Below are 15,872 nucleotides of genomic sequence, written 5' to 3' on the forward strand. Positions count from 1 at the left end.
CGCGAGCATCGCAGATCGAGAGAAACGGATCAAAAAATAAAACATAAAAAAAAACAAAGCGGAATGAGAGTCAATAGCGAATTAATGGATTTAGGTATAATTATATACATATAATCCAACATACATAAATAATGTTACATTAATTAATATACGCCTGCTAAATGGCCAAAAATGTCTTCCTTAAATAATAAATGTAGTGTTAATATTAATATATAAATATAATTAATTACGATGTTTACTATTGGGGGGCGGCGAGCGACAAAGGACGCGCGAGGCACGAGAGGCCGGAAGGTCGACAGCCGTTAAACAATACAAAAAAGAGAATGAGAATGATTTGAATTAATGAATCGGCGGAGACACAACGCACAATGTCGCATCGCAGCGCGCGGAGCGAAAATTCTTCCGACGGCCGCCCAATATGACAAATCGAACGACAACACACGCGTTAACATACCACTGAAGAAAGAAAATTGTGCGCGTCATACGCCGGTGTTTTATCGATCATTAAACCTAGCGCTCGTTTTTCTAAAAAACAAGAAACACGAGTTGGTGGTGGAGGCGCCAGCCCACGCAGCATGCGGTATTGTGCAAAAAGGGAGCAACTAATTGTCACTTCAAGCTCGTAATCCGTAATCACTCAATTATAAAGAAAGCTGACCTAAATAAGCCACTGCATGTGAGGCGGAAATGCGACGGGGTCAAAGCAGTTTTTGCCACTTCAAATGTTATTCGGGACTGCATACTTAGAGAAAAATTGTAAAATTAGTGAAAAACTATCAATATTCATATTTCAAATTGCCAAAATATGTATTTCCGTGGACTTCCAATAGATAGAATAGCATAAATTTTAACGATTTAAAAGAAAATGCAAACAAGGAACGAGGGAGATTGCCATTTTATCGATTTGCAAAACCAAAAGTTATCCATTAATCAGGCGAACTCAACACGTTTTTTATTATTGACACAGTTCATCGCGCAGTGTGTGCACATCGAGTGTGTTATAAATATGCAACAGCATATGCATGACAAGTGTCAGTTCGGGCAACTCCGAAACAATTTCGAAAATCAGTCATGTGTCGCGCTGGTGCAGCGCCCGCCGCGTGTCCGATAAGTTGGACGCGTTCGCCGGAACGCCGGTGACATGTTACAAACTTTCGATGTGGTGCCGGGCGTTCGGTTTACAAAAGCAAAAGTTGCGCCCGCGCTGCCACATAATTGACTTTGCGCATCAAAATATTGTGCGCGCCCGGTCATATCTCCATCAACTGCACGATTTACACCGCCGGAAAATACAATACGCACTCGACACTCACCGCACAATTTGTTTCGCTGATGATGATCACTATTTATCTTTTATGTTGAAAAAATATCGCGCGTTTGGTTTGGAACGTGGAGGAAAACGAAACTAAGTATCTAAGCTCGTAGCATTGACAATAACTTGCTTTAAATGTTACATTTAAATGTAAACAAAACAAAAAACAAAGAAGATATTAACACAAGCGTTCATCGAATCAAAGAATCAATGAAAATCGACCTCAGCAACCCGCTAAAATTCACTAAAACCATCTGAGTACGTTGCGCATGCGTAGAACAAATTAGAAGGCGTACCAACTGCGCGTACCTAGCAAAACACAACAATCCGGAAGTTAACTAAACGCGAATTAAGTGAAACTTCGAAACCTGAGGCGGGTTCATAAGCGTTTCAAGGACTTCAACCAAACTATACCAACTAATTGTTCCGTACGCCTATCAAAATAATAATTTCGTTTAATGTACAACTTATCGATCAGCATGTAGATGTCAAATTTGTATGTTAATCGTACTATAAACCAAGAAGTTAATTCTTTCGTCGATTTCGTTCCAATTCAAGTTTTCTACATGTACCTACGAACATAAAACTAAATTCGAATCGATTTGTTGCGGTCAATTTTCATAGTTTAACGCAATGTTTTCCCAAATGTAAATATGATGAAAATTATGCAATTATTGTTTCGAAATGAAGATTTAATGTATTAATGAACCGATCGCGGTTCGCATTCACGGCTAATCGAACCTACTGAAAGTGTAATTGAAGCGATAATTATTACGAATACAATTTTGATTGGACTCTGTTGCATTGCAGTGCAACAGCGTGCATATTGTATGACTTATTACTTATTAAAGATGTAAATGATGTACATTATACGTTTTTAATTATAATATATGTATGACTTCTATGCGTTTTCATTCAGAGTGTGTTTATTGTCTCAAATTTGAATTAAAAGGTGATGCTGGCGCCGCCGCCGCCGGAGGAAAATGGATATTATACGGTAAGTAGAAGAATATTTTCTTATTAAAAGTTTCGGGGAAGTTCGCGCATTCAAGCAGGAGTTATAAATTTATCTGGACAGGATAATGCGGTGGGCGTGTCGGGGTAACTCGAATGGGTGGAGCTCAGATTAGATAAAGTAGTTTATCTAGGATGCAATTTTATTTGCAACGGTTTTTATGTGGTTTTTAGGTTGGCCTATGCTTTGACTTGCTGGATAAGTACCAAACGCTAATGTATTGCCACAGCGGGGCTATTCTATGACTAAAAATGTTTATTTTTCTATTTCTGCCTTTAAATCGCCTGTTTTTTATGGTTTTGAAATACAAAAAGTGATACTTTAAACACGGATGACACAGGCCGTGACTAAAGTACTTTAGTACTTTTTAACGCTCGCTAGGCACGTTCTTAAACAATTTCCTACCAAAAAAACTCAAGAAAAAAGCTTGATATTGAACTATTTTAAGTTGTCCTATGCTTTGACTTGCTGTATAAGTACCGAACGCGGTTCTATTGCAAAAGTGACACTATACTATGACTAAAAATGTTAATTTTTCTACTTCCACCTTTAAAGCGCTGTTTTTCCACGGTTTTTAGACACCAAAAGCAATATTTTAAAAATGAGTTGTAAATGTCGTGACTAAAGTACTTTAGTCACAGGATAAAGCTTGTAAACGCTCCCTAAGCTCAATCTCAATCTATCCCATGACTAAAACTCCCGTTTGGCCCACTTGATACTTAATAAACTATTATCTAGCATAAAAAAAACTGTTTTTATATTTTTTTACGATGGCCTATGCTTTGACTTGCTGTATAAGTACCGAACATGCTTCTATTGCAATAGTAACACTATACAACGACTAAAATATGTATTCCTACCCGAATTTTGATCCTTTTGACATAAAATTGTGCAATAACGATTTGCGATCCGCTCAGATGCCCCGCTTTTCACCCCCATAGTGGTCTATCCTGGCGTTTTGAAGCGGAAACTTTCAGCATGCAGGCTTACACACACATGCGCCGAAGAAAGTTTCGGTTACCGAAGGCAAGCGGGTGAAAAGGCAAGCGACCGCTTGCACCTCGTGCACACGTAGCCGCCGCTGCCGCCGCCGTCATCTTCCCGCCAACCTCACGCGCGGCGCGAGGAGGAGGAGGCGCAGGAATAGTGGTCGCGACGGCGAAACGAATTGCCGTGGTGGAGAGGCGGCGGCGGCGGCGGACGAATTAGGCGGGGTGCGAGACGAGGAGGAGCGCGATGCCGGCGCCGCACTGCTCGAGTTAAAGAGTAAGAAGTAAGAAGTTGGAGTTTCGGACCCGCTGAATAAAACTTCTTTAATTAAATTTTAGTAAAACCGAGCGAGCGAGCGACGCAATGCAAGTTGGTTGCGTAGAGCAAAAGCAGGGTGACGCTTGCGATGGAAGGAGAAGAACCGCTCGCTTCTCGCACTGCTTCCCGCCGCCGCCCCCATGCTATCGCCGAAGACAATACGTTCAAGGCTAACATTTTTAATAATTCAAGCTCGGCGAACTCTCCCTTTTTTGTAATTGTCCCAGAAAAATGTTTTCATAAAAATCTCATAAAATTAAAAAATCGCGTCGCGTGTTTGCGCCGGAAAACTTTTCGGTATCATCCGGTGGTCGCCGGCGGCGTGTTGTTCATTTGATCCGCGCAATAATCGTTGCGAGTGAAATTTTTCAAGTGGTAATTAAAAGCCAAACTCGTCGTCGTGTTTGTCTCGCTGGCAATATCATCTTTAATCTTTATTGCTAAAAAAGCAATATCACCTCAAGCCGCAACTCTCGTCTTACAAACTTAAAGTCTCTTCAAGTTGAAGATTTGCGGAGTTAGCGACACGCCGCATGAATGTAGTTGGGATTCTTCGTTATGACTACCAACAACCACCTCTTGACTAACCAGAACAAAGGTTTCTTTCCGTTATGGCGAAAGTTGTGTCTTATTACATTAAGCTTTGGAATATATTTTCTTTTCACTTGAGATTTTTTCCACAATCAAGCGAATTGTTAAACTATGCGCATAAATATCTACATGTACTTAATCTACGGCCCTTCGGTTCCAACTTTTCAACAACAGAGACTTGTGGAGTTGATGACACGGCAGGAAGCGCTTGACAACGCCATAACAAAGCGTTTTTGTCCTCGGCGCGCAAAGTTTTTGTGATACGATATACCATTATATCCGAGCGTAGCGATTTCAATGTACACTGGGATTGTCAAGCCCGCGCTGCGTTCGCATGTAATGTGTTGTAAATCTTAAACTAACGCAACAAGTTAGCGAGAGCGACAAAGTAACCGGCCGTTTGTGTGCTGATGCCGCAGGTTTTTGGCATTTGCATTGCGCCGCCGTTGCGGGTTGAATTTGCGTTCGCTGTCGCTTTAAGCGACGCCTATTTATCTTTAAACGCTTCGGCTTTTGTGTCACCGCCGCGCGCGCTATTTAATTTATTAATAAATTGCTCGTTGCTGCTTAATTTGTGTTATTTCGGGGCGCGCGAAAGCCAAAAGGCATTCGTAATGCGCGCGGCTTTCATTCATTCACCGCCCCGTTCGTAATTAAAAATATTGCGGAACGTGAAACAGTAACGACATGAATTATACACGATGCTGGCATCGTTGGAAAAATATTTTATTTCAAAATATTAGCACAAAGCAGCTCGCTCTCTTTTTATATCTTGTTTTAATGTGCGCGCGCGAAAAAGGCTTTGAATATTTCCGAAAGAAAATGTTAGTTCGGCCGAACGAATGACAGCCATAAAATTCCGTATTAAAATAAATGTCCGCCGATACTTGTGAGCTTATAAACATTAAGAAGATTAGTTGCCGATGCAATGTACTCGAGTGTGTCTTGTTGGTGGGTTGATTTCTTATGCCGCATCAATAACATTAACATTTCTCGATTTGTTTCACGGTCGACCCTTGATTTCAGCCGCACAGTGCGGGCTATTCGTGGCCCCCCGTTCGTAATCATTCTTGTTGAAGGGTAACATTTTTTCTTGTTTGCAGCGCGCGAGCGCGCATTGTTTTGTGTTCTTTATTTCCGGCGAATATCGGAACCCGGTGGTCTATTGAAAAGTGCGCTCATCATCAAGCGCCGGCCGCGCCACACTCTCGCATAATTACTCTCTCGGCTTGGTTTGTTTCTCGTTCCGATAATGCGTTGTTTATTTCGGACGCCAACGCGAACAAGGGCGGATTCAATTACTTCGCCCACGCGCATTGAAAAGCATTTATTACGCGATGTATAATGCAGATTTTTGCTTTGGGAAAAAACTCTTTTACGGAGAAAAAACTTGTTTAAAGAACAGATTAACTAATTTACATCGTAAATTTACTCTAAAACAAACATTTAATAGTATATTAGGTATCAAGTGGCTAAAATTGAGTTTTAGTCACGAGGTGTTTAATCAATCGAGTGTTTAACAAGGTTTAGCCACGAGATTTTATTTGATTGCCACTTTTTAAGTATGTTTAGATATTGTGCTACTCCGTAGGCAAACGCACAGACGCAAGCTCCACCCCTGTGACTAAAACCTGTGGCTAAAGTATTTTACTCACGGCCTTGGACGTCAGTGTTTAACTTACCACTTTTTTTCGCCCCAAAACTGTATAAAAAGTAAAAAAAAACTAATTTACCTCGTAAATTTACTCGAAAACAAACATTTAATAGAATATTAAGAATCAAGTGGCTATAATTGAGTTTTAGTAACGAGGTGTTTAATCAAACGAGTGTTTAACAACGTTTAACAATGTGATACTGACGCTATTTTATCTACTTTCATTATATTTCCACTTTTTAGGTTTTTTTATATTTTGTGCTGCTCCGTAGGCAAATGCGCAGGCGCAAGCTCCACCCGTGACTAAAACCCGTGACTAAAGTATTTTACTCACGGTTTTAGCCGTCCGTGTATAAATTACCACTTTTTTCGTTTCAAAACTGTGTAAAAAGTTAAAAAAAAAAAACTAATTTTCCACGCAAATTTACTCAAAAACAAACATTTAAAGATAATAATACCTTACAACCCTATAAAAATACCAGCTACCTTTATTACCGTGACAATTTTAGTTAAATGTTTACTCAACATACAATTACAACCGTGATAAAAAGCGAAAAATTGAAGTTTTCACCGTTTTCACTCAACATTTAACCTGCGCACCGTGCGGAGTTTGAATAGCGATTGGAATATGCCACAACTATGACGTGAATTGAGTGCATGAAACACGAGCACAGAGGTCGAGTGCCCAAGCGTCGTTGTGAAGTTTAAAAACAAAATCGATAGTAATGGGTATAATGTTGGCTAATGGATCAACAAGTAACCGGACGTGCTCACAAGCTATGCAGTATGCATTTCGTCCGTGCATAACACATCTCTGATAAATCGTACGCCCGCAATGGAACACGCTCGACAGAAGTATTAAACAAATGTTACACAAACAAACACGCGATCGGTACGTTTTATATGAACGCATCGCATTTAGCGAACAAACAAATTCCACACACAAATAGTTCGGTAAATAAGTTTACACACACACAATAGTTGTAAATGATAAAATCATATTGACGCCAATATCATCTTTATTGCGTGTTTCGTGAGAAAAAATATGATGACGTGGCGCGTTTGGCAATCAGCAGATTTCTATCGGAGTGAAAGCAGTTCGAACCACCACCAGTAGTAGCTACTGGTCACACCTTTATCAGCCACCAGCGAGGCAGTCCATGTAATTACTTCTCTTGTCTAAATTACAATCGGTAAGAACTACATGCTTACTTATCTGGCTTTTATCGCGGCCGCACGTATTGCTCTAAAGCGCCGGCAAATGGGAAATGGAAAAATGGAAATGATAACATCCTCGCAAATGAAGTTCGGAGCCGCGCAAAACCGCAAACTGTCGTAATGCCATTTTTGCCGTATTTACTTCGCTTATTTGGCGCACACCTTGACCCAGAAGAGCGTAATAGAAATATCCGAAGAAAGGACGTTTCTGAATAGTTGTAAAGAATTCTATCTTGCATTTGAACTTTGTACTCTTTTTAAATGGAATGTAATATAACTGCAGAGTGCACGTATCGAGATCAAAATATGCTTCGACGACGTATTTCGATGGCGTTTTACTCGGAAACCAAAAACGATAGAAACGAACGGATTGAAAATTATTAATCTACGGGAAATTCTCTATAAGATAAGCTTGTTAAATTTAATTTAATTAAATCTAAGAGATGAGAAAATAATTAATAACGAAAAATTGACAAAAATGGGCATCGCATTTTTTTGAGTATTTTCGATAGCCAATATCTTTTAAACTAAAAGTGATAGCGGTCAACGGATTGAAAATTATGAAAGATTGGAAAATTCTCTATTAGATAAGATATTAACATAATTTAATACCGAGAGGTAAAACATTTAAAAATGCGATTAAAAGTGCTCAAAATCAATTTTTAGTTGCGAAGATTACGTAAACTAAAAGCAATAGAAACGAACGCATTGAAAATTCTTAATCTACGGCACAGTACCTGGTTATGATCTGCAAAACACTGCGAAAATTGGACATCGGTACTTCTTCTCCTCGAATGTCAAGGAAGAAAAGTTATTCACGCACACGCATTGTCGGAAAACAATCGGAAAACGATAATATGTAATTCGGGTTTGTATTCACAAAATACCATACTCTTATTAATTTTAAATTCAATACCCGACCGATCTAATAAAACGCGGCGTTAATACTGAGTTTAACTGCACAAGAAACGCGTTGAGTTCGGTGAGGAATGCACGCGAATCGAGATAAGAGACGATAAGAGATAAGCAATACCGGTTCGACTTGTTGACGGCGCGACTGCAGCACCGGCACACGACAATACCGAGCGTTCATATTGCTGGTATTGAAAAGAATAAAATAAATAAATAAATAAAGAAAGAAATGAATCAAGCAAGCGCGTTTAAGTAATCAAATTTGTTTCGCGCTTTGCTTTTTTAATTTGTTTTGTATCTTACACATAACCTATTATTATTTGCTTAGGTGCATTGCACGTACTCGCATCTCCTGTCCGTGTACATTGAAGAGTTCTGATATTACACCCTAGAACGTTAAATAACATTTCATTATGCGGTAAGTACTTGATGCCACTATACAGTATTATTACATACGTATTACATACGATTGCCGTTTTTTTTTCTTCAAGTAAGTACATGCCATGGAATCCTTACAGCGCCCTGGCGCGAAACGTGTTGTATGCCGACGACCTTACAGGTATCATTGTGGTTAGAACAACGCTTGAGTAGTGCCATAGTTCCCTTAAGGGCCTCACCCTTCCTCGCTATAAGATAATAAGATAAGAAACGATGTATTGCTTTCAAATGTCATTTTTTACTTCCACCTTTATACCGTCAAATTTTTCACGGTTTTTGAGACTAAAATTGGTGCTTTAGACATGTATGGCCAAGACCGTGACTAAAGTGCTTTAGTCATGGACTGAGGCTTGCGCCTGCGTGTTTGCCTTCGGTGCAGCCCAAGACCATAAAAATAACGTAAACATCACATGGCTAAACGTTGTTAAACACTCGATTGATTAAACGCCTCGTGACTAAAACCCCAGTTTAGCCACATGATACTTAATATACTATTTAGATCTCGTGTCCTAACAAATTCTAAAGAAACATATTAAAAATCATCACTCCTCGAATTCAGCACCTCAATGTCCACAGGCAACAATTCTGCCACCTCTGATGAGAACACCTCATCCGAACTCAATGATACCACCTTATCCGAACCCGAGGATGTCCTCGAGAGGGAACCAACAACGCCTATAACACCAAGAACCATGAGGGGATCCAGCACCCTGAATGTATTCTTCCCTTGAGTCTCCGCGATAGTTTAGCATGGCTCAATACGCCGGACACCTCCAGCTCAGACTCATTCGGGGATGTATCGGGTACAACCGCATCCTCAAACTCTACTGAGCCGATACCATCGTCACCAATTGCCACATTCGTTCCTTTATTCATTCCTTCTATTCCTACGGTCCCTGGGCCGAAGCCAGTTCTGACCAAGGTGATGGCTTCCATTCCACTACCACCTCGGATGTTGAAGAAGAAGAAGAAGATACCAATCGATCTTGCCCCAACCACCAGGATGATCAGTTTGGCACCGAGGGAGAAGATCTGGGATGCTATGCCGAAGGAGATAAATCTCACTTTGGCGCCGCAGAAGTTTGATAGCGAGCCATCGCCGAAGATCCGCGTGCCTACCGATATGATGGACTTCTATATGCAACAGTTGCGGGACTTGGGCACCACGGATATCATTCCAATAACTAGACCTCGTCCGCCTCCCCCTCCACCACCTCCTTTTCCCAGTACTTATTATAATAGTGATGGAGAATTGGTCAAGGACGAGAAGCAGGTGATTCCTAAGCGTTACTATGATTCTTCAACTGATGAGGATGAAGCTGTTGATTGCAAACGTCCAAAAGTCGAATAATTTTAGAAAGAAAAAAAGAAAAAGATTTTGGCGATAATTGTGTAGAAATCAATAGAATGGCACTCTTTCTCATTTATAATTTGATATTTTCTCGAGAAGATAGTATCCGTTTTCTTTGGTGCTTAGCGCGGCACAAGTTTTCAATTTGTCTACCATTTTTCATCAACTCTCAGCGCCGAGCGACGCCAACCCCGACAGGATGGCAGCGCGCGTTGTCCTCGTAGCAATTCATAGCATGAGCATGAATAATGATGGCGTTCGCGCGCGCGCCAGAGCGAAATTCTCGTTATCTCGAGATCCTATTCGGCGCTTCGCTTCGCGCGGCCGGATAGATGATTACGCCCGGTCGGGGCCGGCCACTGCATCAAACTCCAACTTTGTCAGTGGATACGCGCACAACAGGCGCGAATAACTGAGGAATTAATCTCTCGACGTGACTTTTTTCCCCTGCACATTTAAATACGGCGGTGGTGGTGGCGTAACAACCAACAAAGTCGCTTCGGTAATACGCACAGGTTAATCCAGCGTTGCCTCTGTTCGCCATTCACGTGCGCACCCTCCGGATTTAAACCGACTTTGCATCCAGGTCACAGGCGAGCGATTCGGACGGCGAAAGTCTTCTTTGCGGGGAGAGACAATTGCTAAACAAACACGCGACGCGCGTGCCGCATAATTGGAGGCGAAAGTATACACGCGTGTCTAACAGCTTCTTGTTTGGAGCGACTTCCGGCTTGCTGGGGAGAGAGGAATGATCAACTACCGGAAACTTTCCTCCTGTGCCATATAATAATTAAAAGTTACTTACCTATGTATACGCAAATATCAATTAATTAAAATTTCAAACTAATTGAATTCTAATTAAGGTGTATAAATTAATTGCAATAAATTATTATTTGTGAGTGTGTGAATTGTAACTTTATATGTTTGCCGGGAACTTTTTGCTTTTGGTGGGTTTATCAGAGCAGAGCCGCAAAAGATGGAAAATAAAATATCTAGTGCGAATGCCAGTTAGATAACCGGAAAATAACTTAGGAAACTTCGAAAAATGAACGGAGGAAGCGGCGCCGTACGCGAAGGGCGTCTAACGTCAGCCCAAATGAATATACCGGAAGTCTCTACAAAATGTTTGCGAAAACGCATCGAAAATCATTGTTTTGACGTGCCAATTAAAATGCAAATCACACAAATCATTATAAAATGAAATATGTATTTCACTCAGGTGAGTTTAAATTATTATTAAATTAATATTTTTATATCAATATAATATAATATCTGTATAAATGTAGAAATAAATTTTGTAGGTTTGGTAGAATGTGTGTTTTGTTGCGGAACACTCAGTGGAAGGGCGAAAAACAAACGGAAACAAACCAGGACGGTGAACAGAGCTCAAATGAAGCAAACCATCGCGCTAAAGGTAACAAAACGGAAGAAAGCGGCCGAAAAAAGCACAAACGGAACCGGCGCGCGAATAAAACGAAGAGCCGCGCGCGCGGCGTCGAGGATCCGAACGTATGTGCGACATAATTCTAGTTTCGCCCTTTGTGCGCCCTCCTCGACGCTCGGAATCTCCTTTTATTCAATCCTACGCCCTCGTCTTGAACCCGCCACGCGCGACCGAAAAATATCATTGTTTGTCAGCACCTGAGCACGCCGGAGTTGATAAATAACGCCAGCGCGCGATTTAATTAGACGGAGTATCGAGCACATCAAATCGGCAGACTTTACTTTTGCATTAGGGAAGGTAATCCCGCCGCCGCCGCCGCGGCTGTCGGAAAAATGCTATTGGAATTTCAGTTCCTGCGGATCGAAGCATGCGGGGTTGATGCAAACGGAAACTTTCTAATGGTGTTTTCTTTGTGCGCTTGTACTCACTTATCCCAATCTTTAACACCGGCTTTGCCAGCGCGGAGAGTTGTTTGTACAACAAGAGGAGTTGTTTTTGCCTAAGAAAACAGGCTTTTGTTGAGATTTTGTTTCAACTCCCAAGGAAAAATCGCAGTTCAACAAAATAACAAAAACAAAAAAAAAAATAACAAAAATTCAGTACCCACTCTTTTGGACTTACAATAAAGTCATATTTTTATAATTATTTATTCATTTAAAAATGAGCCAATGTTGGAGTTGCGGTATAAGCACCGAACGCGTTCATTCTGCGTGAATGCAACATTTCATGTTTGCACATTTACATTTCCATTCGGCATCTTTATGATTTGATTAAAAAACGTAATAAACAGCCAGTTACAAGTTTGTAATTAAAATGTTTTTCCGCGCAGCGCAGCTCGTTGAGCTTGTCAGGGCTCTAATTATACAACGCGCCGCCAACATAACATTAAAATGTTTCGAAAAATTTAAATCATAATGTGCTGATAATGGAAGCCGCCACATTTATCCAAGTAACAATAACGCGTCCTTTATAAATAATTAATGAGCAAATATATACGTCTGCGGAGGATCCAGCGATTCGCCGCCACCGGCAACGCACACACCACACAAAAAGCGAAAACATTCTCGACTTCATCCTCCTTCGGCGGAAGCTGGTCGCCGAAACAGGCGCATTGTACATGAATATACATACGAACATAAATATTCACGACAAACAAACTTAAGTACCTGGAAGATATTTTCCATTTATTCGCGCCAGTCGCCTTTCATCACCACCAGCGTTGTTAATTAATTAACTAACTTCGCGGATAAGCACGTATTGTATAAAAAAAAACAACAAGACTCACATACGTTTGAAGTTACAATTTCAGTTGAATATTGTTTGTTTCTTGTGATTTTGCTGGATAAGCTACTTATTTTTTATTTGTTTTTAAAGCGCATTAACTGTTATTAGTCCAGCTAATTTTATACGCAGCGTAAAAACGTAATGCTTGAGTTGGCGTATAAGTACCGAACGCAACACGTTGCCATTTACTACTAAGCGTGTGTGTGTGTATGGTTGCGTGTCCGCGTCAAATCTCTTCTTGATTTTTTTACTTTTGTTATTTTTTCTCTGCCTAATTCCCTGTTAACGTTATTATCTATGTTTCAACGCATACAGTAGCTCACTAGCCGGCATTAAAAATTAAACCGTTAAGCACTAGCCATTTGGATTAAAATTATAAATATATCGCAAAAGTTTGGCGCGTACAGAGAAAAACACAAGCGATGCGCTCGCCGTGAGCCGAAAAATTACGACGGCTGGTATCGCGGTGCAAACGGGAGCGGCCCGAATTTATAATGACTTTATTTTATATAACCGCGCCGAGTAATACATAACTGCATGTGGGGCAATTTTTCTAAAGAGGGTCGAAAGCGGCGCGCGTTTCATTTAAATGCAAATTTATGTCAAATAAAATTACTTTCGAGTTACTCTTTTGACGCTGTCGACTTAACTCCCCCGATATCGCATTGTGTGATTTCGTAATCGTGTTGCGCGAAATATGCAAATTCAGTTTGGGAAAAAATTACAATTACAATTAGGTGCGCGCCTAACTAGGTTAATTAGAACACATCTAATTTACGATTTGAATTTTAAATCGACCACGCGCGCGCGCGTTATTTAATTATTTAAATATTTTTGTTTCTAATTGCATCCAGCACTTAGTAGCTCACCATCTCCGCCAGCGCTTGTTATCACAGACGATGGAAGAAGACTCTTGATCTTACGCCGGGTGATTCCTTTTAGTTTTCATAAGGAACAAATTTAATTACCAGCTAAGTAAAGCTTGTCTGTAATGCATTTTATAGTATCTTAACATGCACTACCTGAAATTCCATCAAAAACATTTGCTTATCTTGTGAGAATTTTTATGCACTCTTTGTTTAAGCAGCGTGCATCTCAAGATAAATGTGCTAATATCTTGAGTACCTAGTGCATACATCCCGCCATCGACTTTCGGATGGATTTTATGCCTCAGAAGGCGAGTTTTTCGTCCTTTTGGTTCGTAATAAAATGTACCTATTTCTATATTATAGGCAACTGAAACAAGTTTAAAAAGTAACAAATACGGCACATAATCTCTTATATTTTATAGTTTTTAGCTTCCTGCGCACCGTAGCTGGTCACTACTGAGGGTTCAAATATTATTTCGGCGATAACTTGTGTTTAAACTTCATTATACACCCGAATACACTGGAATTGCGCGGTTTTTATGTAATAATTTAAGTTTGGGGGAATTTTACAGTTGTCCGCGCGCATATTTTGCGCAATTTTTGACTGAATTCGCTGGCGTCCTGTATAGTGCGCCGATACCTGGAAGCGAGAAACTGCTTCGCCTTTTGGTCGTTCATAAATCGTTGGTTAAAGCAAGCCTTTCACTGTACACGTGCCCAAACTTAGTAAATTTTCTTTTAAATTACTACCACGTGAACGATATTTATGGCGTCGATTAACCAACGGGTAGTAAGTACCGACCAACAACGAAAAGAAGAAAGATATATTACGTAAATTACTTTTCTATTAAAACGTCACATTTAATTATTTCAACTCAATAACTCCGGGTTCCGGCCGGGGAATTTAGTCAAAACTTTTCGTACTCCTGGCTCGAAGCACCTATATTTAATATTTCAATTAATAACTAATAACTTTCCAAGAATTCGTCACGAGCACACTTCGGCGAGACTTTCGAGAAATTTCAAAATGGAATTACCAAGATATACGTGGATATTTTTTCGGTTAATTTGTTAATGGATCGTGCTACAGGCGCAGCCAGCGCATGATAATGTAATAAAAATGTGAGTGAGAGTGTATTAAATGATAAACACACTTTGCTAATTCTGTTTGCTCGTGCGTGGGTGTAAATAGAAGCGCGCGCGCGCGCGGTGGTGGCGACGCAAATGAAGTAAATACGCGCGTGTGTGCACTCTGTCACCACCTGAGGACAAGTAAGTAATAACGCCTGCATAAACACGAAAATGTATTCTATTCCGGCGCAATCAAATTACGCGCCGCGCATTTGTCCTCGCAAACATTCGGAATGTAATAAGTGCGCGAAGGAAATCAATTTTCATTTGAGAGCATGACATGTGTGGAGGGTACGTACACGTTGCACCTTGCCGCTGGCAACTTCCGCTGGCGCGCGCGCGGAGTTTTCTCCGGCGCGAAACAGTAAATTGCAAACTTGCCGCCGAACTAAAACTTGTTGACACAAATTGCAACGGACAGAATTCGTATTTGAACGTGTGGAAATCGAACTAAAACAAATACAAGAAATATAATTGCTGGTTTTATTTTATTGGAACATTAGTAATGGGGACTTGTCACAACTAAAATACTACATGTTGAGTATTAATCATTTTCAATCATCCCGTGTCTGTCTCTTTTAGTTTACGAGATATTCGTAATTGAAAAATCGTAAAAAATTTTAAAAGTGCGATTTTTGGGATTTTTTAGTCGCGTTTTCGACCTTTACTATTGGAAATATAGTTGTATTTTTATCTGATAGAGAATTTTCCAATCTTTCATAATCAGCAATTCGTTGGTTGCTATCGCTTTTAGTATAAGAGAATATTAATTATTGAAAATCGTCGATAAAAATTATCAAGCATAACCAGCGATTTTTTTCTTAAGAATGAAAATTTCATCTCTCAGATTTCCGTTTTAACTATTCTATCTTATAGGGAATAGTTCGTAGATTAAGACACTGCGATCAGATCTTATTTATCTCTTTTAGTTTGCGAGATATTCGCAATATTCAATTATTTTGGTGTAATTAACAAAAAGGTACCTACTTAAATGCGTACAATTTCACCACAAACGAAACAAAAACCTCTATAACTCCCAAACTAATTGCGATAAAGAAATAATTTCTCCTGCTACTTACAGATCTAATTTTATATTATTAAATACCCAACAAGAAAATTTATTTATTACTTTACGTTATGAATTATTTATGAAATACTTGAAAATATTCCCCAATCCTTGCATAAAAATTCCATATTTTTGTGTTGTTTTGCCTGTAATGATGTGCTTGCAAGTTTAATTCAAAATTTGTTTGCTCGCAATTCAGCTGAGCATGAAGATATTAATTGAAATTGCCCAACGCGCCGCGATAACACTGTGCGTTGTTTATTCATTAGATTTGTAAGC

Source organism: Atheta coriaria, unplaced genomic scaffold, assembly GCF_025399875.1.
Source record: "Atheta coriaria isolate IRGN ID8LTWV9N9 unplaced genomic scaffold, Caltech_Dcor_3.1 hic_scaffold_4_pilon, whole genome shotgun sequence".
NCBI classification, from domain to species: Eukaryota; Metazoa; Arthropoda; class Insecta; order Coleoptera; family Staphylinidae; genus Dalotia; species Dalotia coriaria.